This window comes from Odocoileus virginianus, chromosome 32, assembly GCF_023699985.2.
Source record: "Odocoileus virginianus isolate 20LAN1187 ecotype Illinois chromosome 32, Ovbor_1.2, whole genome shotgun sequence".
NCBI classification, from domain to species: Eukaryota; Metazoa; Chordata; class Mammalia; order Artiodactyla; family Cervidae; genus Odocoileus; species Odocoileus virginianus.
Window position 1 is genome coordinate 32,897,910 of NC_069705.1, and position 8,544 is coordinate 32,906,453.

The 8,544-nt window shown below is 37.9% G+C and overlaps 1 long non-coding RNA gene across 1 annotated transcript; it reads left to right on the forward strand.

Annotated features, from left to right (window-relative positions):
* The first annotated feature begins 589 nt into the window (after positions 1 to 589).
* Positions 590 to 5,462, forward strand: LOC110133429 (uncharacterized). Its single transcript, XR_002312760.2, has 3 exons — positions 590 to 741; positions 3,666 to 3,737; positions 4,711 to 5,462. It is a non-coding gene; the product is annotated as an uncharacterized lncRNA (long non-coding RNA).
* The last annotated feature ends 3,082 nt before the right edge of the window (positions 5,463 to 8,544 follow it).

An 8,544-nucleotide genomic window follows, 5' to 3' on the forward strand; every position in this document is an offset into this window, starting at 1 on the left:
AAAATGTTGCCATCCCCCATCCGCGACCCTGACTGAGCAGACAAATGCACCCTAGGGGGATTGGTTCTACCGACGCCTCACAGCCCTGCGCTTCTGATGCTGTGGCCGGGCAGCTCATTCCATTGCTGGTTGTCCCTGGGTTAAATAGATTTTTAAAAAATTACCTTCACCTGTTTCTGTAGACTTTTATTAATGTGACTACTAAATGTATGAAACTACATCTGTGGTTGTATTTTCTGTTATTTTCCCCTTTGGGCATCATTGCTCTAGGGTTCCCCCCCCCCCCCACCCCGAGAACTAGTAAGTCTAGGATTTTGAACTTTTTCTCAAGCGCTGTTGGAAGTAGTTGCGTGAGCCATGTCTGAAAACGTAGCACAAGAGTTGCTTTTAACCTGGATTATCTTCTGTATTTACACATCTTGTCATAAGGCAGGGCACGGCTGCAGCCCTTAGCAAAGCCAATGCAATGTGGGTTAGCCTCACGCCTCCCCACCTCACGCACGTACCAGGCAACAGTTACCCCGAGACCGTTAATGATCCTGCTCTCCGTTGGTCAGGGCTGCAGTAGGCTCCTCCCCCAACCCACCAACTGTCAAAGAGTGACCGTTAGTGGTTCTGCTCAGCCATTGGTTGATGCTGCAGCGGACCCCTCCCACAAGTGGAACAACTGTCACGGAACAACTGTTTGTGCGCTAATCAGCCACCTGTCAGTGGAGTGGTGGTTCTAAGGCAGAAAGTGAGGTAAGAACCGGATTCCAGTCTTCTCCCTGAGGCCCTCCAGTTAATCTGGCCTCTGGCCAGTGGGTGAGCTGGAAGCCCAGGGAACAAGCCATGAGCTGTGTCCTACAGGATTCCAGAGCCCTTGCTAAGGTTACCCACTGGCTGGGCCAAGGCGGCGGTGGCCGTTTCCACGACTCTGCCTCTGCTCTGTGACCTAATATGGCAGTTTGTGGGAACTTCCCCGCCATCTAGGTGGCCTGAGGAGCATGAGTGCCAGCTAGATTTTGGGAGCCTGGCTCCCTCAGGGATTATGGCTGGACAGGGTCTGGGGACCCAGCCCTGAGTGAGCCGCCAGTTGAGATCTACCTCATCTTATCAGGACCTAAACCTTGGAGGATGACAGTTGTGCCTTGGGACCTGGCTCTTTCTTATCAGAGAATAACACTTGTTTGATAGAGATTTACGGGAACATGTTTGCCTGACCATGACCTGACTGAAGAACAAAGGCTCTGACACCAAGAAGTTTGCAACAACTCACCACACCCACCCCTCACCATTCCTAGAAAAGGGCTTTGCTGAGAGCTCTCAGGGGAGACGGGTTTTTAAGGCCTGAGCCACCTGACTCTTTGCATGGCCCTCGATAAACCTTTTGTTACAGAGTCCAAGCTCATTCTGCTCACATCATGACCTGCCAATAAATTGAGAGAGGAGCTGTTGGAGCAAGGAATGCTTACTTTAATTGGAAGGCTAGCAGGCCGAGATGGTAGACTAGAGTCTCCAAAAACCATCTTCTCTCAGTCAGAATTCAGGGTCCTTTTATATACTATAGGCAGGGGGAAGGGGCTTTCGGTGGCACTGACCAAGGGCAAAACAGTGCTGTTAACTGGTTGCTGGTTGACAGTTGCTCACTTGGTTGGGATGTTGGGGGTGCACCATGGTGCCCCGAGCAACTGCTGAGTGGGACTGTTGTTGCTGGCATATGTCTCAGTTGAGCATGCAAGCCTGAGCCAGGGAGGGAAAGGCCCATTATGCCTTTGGTCCCATGTGGGGCCACTGTTACACTTTCTCTGTTTCACATTCTGAGGCTTTTGTATTGTTTGGCTTCACTGTGTCCTGGGTACATGAACTTGCATTAGGTAATAATCTGAGGCATAGAATGAGGTATAAGGGAAATATAGGGAAGCATGAACGGAGGGCCAGGTAGTGATTCAGCTCTCAGCATCCATTAAATAGATGAAACACAAACCAAAAATTAAAAAGCTCACCAAAATGAAAAACTGAATGCTAACCAGGAAACTAGCAATTTCTTCATAACCCTACTTTCTGATTTGAGGCCCAATCTTATTCTGATTTGAGGCCCAATCTTATTAATTTGCTAAGTACCCACTGGATGGTTAGAATTGGGAAAGGAATGCTTATTTTTAATGTGAAAAACTTAAATAGAGGAGAAGATAAAAATAAGATCTTGTCCTTGACTTAAACTCTCATTAGTCATTACCTATATTCAGTTTTTATCCAAATGTTTGGAATTAAATTACTAGCAAATTGGTTCAAACTATATCACAATTAGTATGTGCCCCCAGTATTATTTATCTTAAAAGATATAATCGGAGGAATTAGACACTAAAAAACACAAAACACACTTAATAGCTTAGATAGTATTTTACATATGTATTAAAAAGCTATAATGAATAAAACTTCAGAGGCAAAACCAGATCTTTGAGGTTTGCTTAGAAATCTCATTTAACTATTTTTAGAGGCACTAATAGCATTATTTATATATTATCACCATTAGCTAGGGTTAGGATCCAATTAAAAAAAAAAAAACTCAAAAATTTTATATATCTATACAAAGGTTTCTCTATTGAAGTACTCTGACTGTTAAAATCTAATTTTATTAAAAAAAAATTTTTTTTGTTTTATTAGTTTTTTTAAATCTAATTTTAAAATATCAGTACATGTTCAGTTCAGTTCAGTCCCTCAGTCATGTCTGACTCTTTGAAACCCCGTAAACTGCAGCACGCCAGACCTCTCTATCCATCACCAACTCCTGGAGTCCACCCAAACCCATGTCCATTGAGTCGGTGATACCATCCAACCATCTCATCCTCTGTCGTCCCCTTCTCCTCCTGCCCTCAATCTTTCTCAGCATCAGTATCTTTTCCAATGAGTCAGCTCTTCACATCAGGTGACCAAAATATTGGAGTTTCAGCTTCAACATCAGTCCTTCCAATGAACACCCAGGACTGATCTCCTTTAGGATGGACTGGTTGGATCTCCTTGCAGTCCAAGGGACTCTCAAGAGTCTTCTCCAACATCATAGTTCAAAAGCATCAATTCTTCAGCGCTCAGCTTTCTTTATAGCCCAACTCTCACATCCATACATGACTACTGGAAAAACCATAGCCTTGACTAGATGGACCTTTGTTGGCAAAGTAATGTCTCTGCTTTTTAATATGCTGTCTAGGTTGGTCATAACTTTCCTTCCAAGGAGTAAGCATCTTTTAATTTCATGGCTGCAATCACCATCTGCAGTGATTTTGGAGCCCAAAAGTACATGTAATAAAATTAATATCAGAAATCATGAGAGACTTCTAAACTTGAGTGAAAAAAGTGGAATAATTTTAGCAGTTGTATAATTTTACCAGTGTCTAAGTTCTGTAAGAACGAATTTATAGAGGAAACCATCACATTTTGATTTATACATTTTAGTTGAAACTCATTTTTACATATTCTTTAGGGTGTTCCAGATGCATTTATAAATATCTTTTGTTTTTGTTGTCTGCCTTTCAGAGGTTTTTAGTTTCACATAAAACAAACTTAGAACTCAGTAAGTTACCAATACAAAGAGTTGGATCAAATATCCAAATTTTTCTAGTATGAAAATATTCACCTCACATCCTAAATCTCCTGACTACCAATTTATCATTCTATGTTGAATGTAGGATCACTGAAGAGAAGAAAAACAAGGTCACTTCTTTGAGTTGTTTGTGGATGGGATCTAATAAACTCCCCAGGTGAGAGTTATAGTTTTATAAAATTCTGAACAGGATGATGAGGCATTTAATTTTCTTGTTTAGATCTAACAGACAAATAATTTATTTCTAATGACTGAGTGATTTTTGCTCATAAGATCCCTAGGAACATAATTTCTGTTAACTATTTTGACTTGATAATATCTGAGTTTACCATACTGACAATTACATTCAGGTAAGGAAGTGACTACTACTTGAATGTTCCTAAATGTCCCAATTCTTGTACTTCCAACCATCTCAGGGGGCAGCTAGTCTCCATAATGAGGAAGCCAGAGCACTGTAAGCTTGCCTTTGAATGGACAAGAGCCACTTCCTATGAGATACTCCATTTTTTAAAGAGATGCACATATTATATAATTTTCCCCTTTACAGTTTTCAATTCACAAACTGTATATACCATAATTTAATTGATATGAAATGTCCAGAATTGGCAAATCTATAGGGACAGAAAATAGATCAGAAGTTGATGGCAACTAGGGATTGGTGGAGCCTAATGACTATTGGCTTCGTTTGGGGGATAAAAATGTTATAAAATTAGATTGCAGTGATGGAGGTGCTTTTGAGGCAGTTTCTATCTGACCCTATATTCTCCTTTCTTCATTTGTCTCTTATTTTCTTCTGAAGAAGAGGCCAGTTTTTCTGCTTCTTCAAACCTGGTATGACTTTACTTTCTAACTGAAGAGTCAGCTTGGTTATACTTGAGGTGTGCAAGTGCAGACAGAGGGACACTTAGATTTGGGGGTGTGCGGACTCTGGCTGAGTTTCTATCACAGCTGTCCCAAGCAAGCATTCACTTTTGTCCTCTCTTTCCCTCTTGGACTCAGAATTTCTGATGCTTTAGTAACTAATTGCACATTTAACCTCTCACATTTTAAACAGATAAGGTATCTAGAGTTCCTGCCAATCGTATGTGCACACATTCACACTAAACTTGCTCTTTTCTATCATATTTCAGTGACAGCAGAAACCATGACTATGCTAATTTCATCAAGTCATCCTCCACAGATCATTTTTTCTGCCTCTAAAATTTGAAATCTTAGCAAGACTGAGTTTGAGTCCGTATTCTCTTTTTCTCTATCTAATAAGGTCAAGTTTATCTAAATTAAATTATGTTGAAAGTAGAAATGTCATTGTATTTTTATTTTTAGTTATAGCCTCTCCATACAACTGACCACTCCATACCATTTTAGTCTTCTTAGAAAATATGAATAACTCTATAATGATTAAGTGTATAGTTAGCAATATATATTTCAAATGATTTGCTTTAAATCTTAGCCAGATGAATCATAAATGCAAGTCTTAAAATATATTACCTTTTGGAAATTTTACTAGGAGATATTTCATGATTAAAATTAATATTTTTGATATTCAACTTGGAAGACATATAGTCTAAACTATAACACCCTCTCTGTGTAAACTCCATTCTACCCCTTGTGCCCTCTAATCATTTTACAAAGGCACCAGAATCTCAAGTCCAAGATTCTTATAGAGTAAGATGTAGTATTCACAAAGAAAACAACACATTCAATTAAATTGATGTTGTGCAAGTAAAAGCATAGGCACCAAACTTTTACCTTTTTTGTTATGATTAACCTTCTTTTATCATTCATGTGACATGGAAAGTCAAATATGTAAATCACATTCATTCAACATATTCACATTATTCAACATATAAGCTTATAAAACTCCTTTTCATTTTATATTTTATAATTGTGCTTCATACAAACATTAATTTTATAAATATTGTTTAGATGGCAGATGATATTATATATATCATATATATATTTATTTATGATACATATATATTATATATCATATATTATATAAAAACCTCTCTGATAAAGACTGTAAGTCTTTACCCTTATGTAAATTAGTTTACTTAATTAAGTAAGGTACCTACATTCTGTGCAGTTCAAGTAAGCTACTTCACTTCTTTGGCACTTTGTTTCCTCATCTATAAAGTGAGGACAACATTAGTACACCTCAGAGGATGGCAGGAAGGAAGGAGGAATTGCACTGCTCCTATTCGATCACCAAACCTTACGAGGCTAGGGCAGTGAAGGATTCAGCAAATATTGGCATCATCATCACACTGTATTGATTTATATGGTTCTGCCACCCCACCAACCACTTTGGTGAGGATTTAAGATCTCTAAATTAAAAACAAACCACAAAAAGTACTTAGAAAAAAGGCACTAGTCATTTGTTCTTCAGTTAGTACCAGTAGGTGATAGTTTCTCTATGAATGTTATCAGTGTTTAATGAAGTCAACCATTGCAGTGAGGAAGCAGGTAAATCTAGACTGGTTGTATCATTTTGTTATAATTTGGTTTCATAAAGAAGTTTGGAAAAAAAGCAAAGTGTTCTCACTTCCATGGAGAAGAGGCTTTAGGAAGGAGATCAGAAAAGTGAAAGTTGCTCAATCATGTCCCACTCTTTGTTACACCATGGACTATACAGTCCATGGAGTCTTCCAGGCAAAAATACTGGAGTGGGTATCCTTTCCCTTCTCCAGAGGACCTTCCCAATCCAGGAATCGAACCCAGGTCTCTCAAAATTGCAGGCAGATTCTTTACCAGCTGAGCCACAAAGGAAGCCCAAGAATACTAGAATGGGTAGCCTATCCCTTTCTGTAGCAGATCTTCCCGACCCAGGAATCAAACTGGGATCTCCTGCATTGCAGGCAGATTCTTTATCAACTGAGCTATCAGGGAAGCTCAAAACCTATCACAAAAGACAGGCAACAAATTAATAGGAAATGAGCCTATTGAGAAATGAACACCCTAAAGATTCAAGCCTATTTTAAGAAGTTTTGCTATTCGGCACTGGATGATTATGGTTGTGTGTGGGGGTGGGTCCAGATATATTTAATGTTCTGTCTGTCATCTCCCTTCTTTAAAGCTATAAACTGAAATACACACCAAACAGTGAACTTCCCGTATAAAACTGTCAACTCCCCACAGAGACTCACAAGTATTGGGTTGGCCAAAAAATTCATTCAGAAAACCCGTACGATTTTTTTGCCAAACCAATACTTTCCCTAGGACTATTTGATAAATTTGACATCTTGCCAATGGTTTTCTATTTCTATTGCCCACCAGAGAAAGGACATTAAATAAGTAGCTTGCTGAGCATATATGAAAAACCTTGAGATGTTTGTAGATTAATGAGAGAAAGGGACAGGAATGAGATAATGATGGACCTCCTGGGTTGTGTTAAAAAGTTTTAATTTTATCTTCCAGAAGAAAAGAAGCTCGTTTTTTTTTTGTTTTTTGTTTTTTAAGGGAGTGGTGGCATAATCGTTGAGGAGGGCATGGCAACCCACTCCAGTAGTCTTGCCTGGAGAATCCCATGGATAGAGGAGCCTGGAGGTCACAAAGAGTTGGACATGACTAAAGCAACTTAACTTTCATGCACAGCTTAATGGTTAATATGTTAGAATACATCTGAAAGTTTTGGGGAAGAGGACCAACAGGCTGGAAATGGAAAAAATTTCAAGGAGGGTGGTACAGTATGCCAGGAAAGGGATAGTTAGCATTCACTAAATGATGTAAGAGCAGAGATTTGAGAACTATATGGGAAGTAGGACAGAGAAAACCTGATAAATAATTAGATATGAATAGGGAAGGAAAAGGAAGTGATTTTATCATTTCCACTTTGAATGATTGGACAGATTCTGTACAAGATCAAATTATAGTAGGATGAGTTAATCCTAGTGATAAAAGATTTAATTTAGCTTTGGCACATTAAATATTAAGTATATGATTTAATTCTAGGTGTAAAATGTTTCAGTATATATTCCAATATATAAAGTGTAGGTTAAGAAAACCATAAAAAATAGGCATAGTTTTGAGGGTCATATTAGAGACTAAGGCTACAAAAAATGCATAAAATATGAAAAATGTATAAAATAGTAAGTTTATACTTATATAAATTATGATTGTAACTATTATGTACAGCTATATGTATATGTTTATGTATAATTATGTAAAGCCCAGCAGATATTTTCAGACAGTTTAATCATGATCCAAGAGCCACGTGAAAGGCTGGAATTAGTCATATCACTAAGATCTCTCTTTACTGAATATATGGAAAGGAAAAATATTAAACATCTACTAGGATGAATTTACTAATATTTTATTCCATGGGTTATTGATTTAATGTAAAAATTTTAGAGAAATATAGGCAAGTGCTTTTTTTTTTAAGTAGAGATTTTGTGTAGTCTCCTATGAAATCATGAAATGCTTTCAGATATTCATACTCAGTATACTTGTAGTAAAAATTAATCTCACATGTAAATCTACAATTCCACTTCTGCTGATTTTCAAAATCATTTGGAGTAACCATTAGTAAAATATAGAGAAATCTATATGCCAGCTAAGACTCCTTTCTTAGGCTGCAGGGTATGTACCAAGTTCAATCAGCAATGACTGTCAGATTAGATTTGGATAACATTTAGTGTGTATGATCACTGGTATTTCCTTTATCCTTTCTGCAATGAGGATTAATTGAGTTCACAACCTCAGTAGAGGAAAAATGCCGATAGTTGTGCCCAAAGGACATTTAAGTTCCAAACACTATCTTCTTGTGGTGATAGTGCTGTACTATACATATTAAAAGAACCAGATAAACTGAAGTATGGACTAAAATGTATAATTAAAACACTGAATGAAGCATGCTGTTATATTGGTTTAGTTATTTTGGAAAATGGCATTTTTGTTCAGTAATACTGTCAGTACATTAAAACACATATAAGGCAAAAAGCAAATCTATTTTACATTAAGTTTTT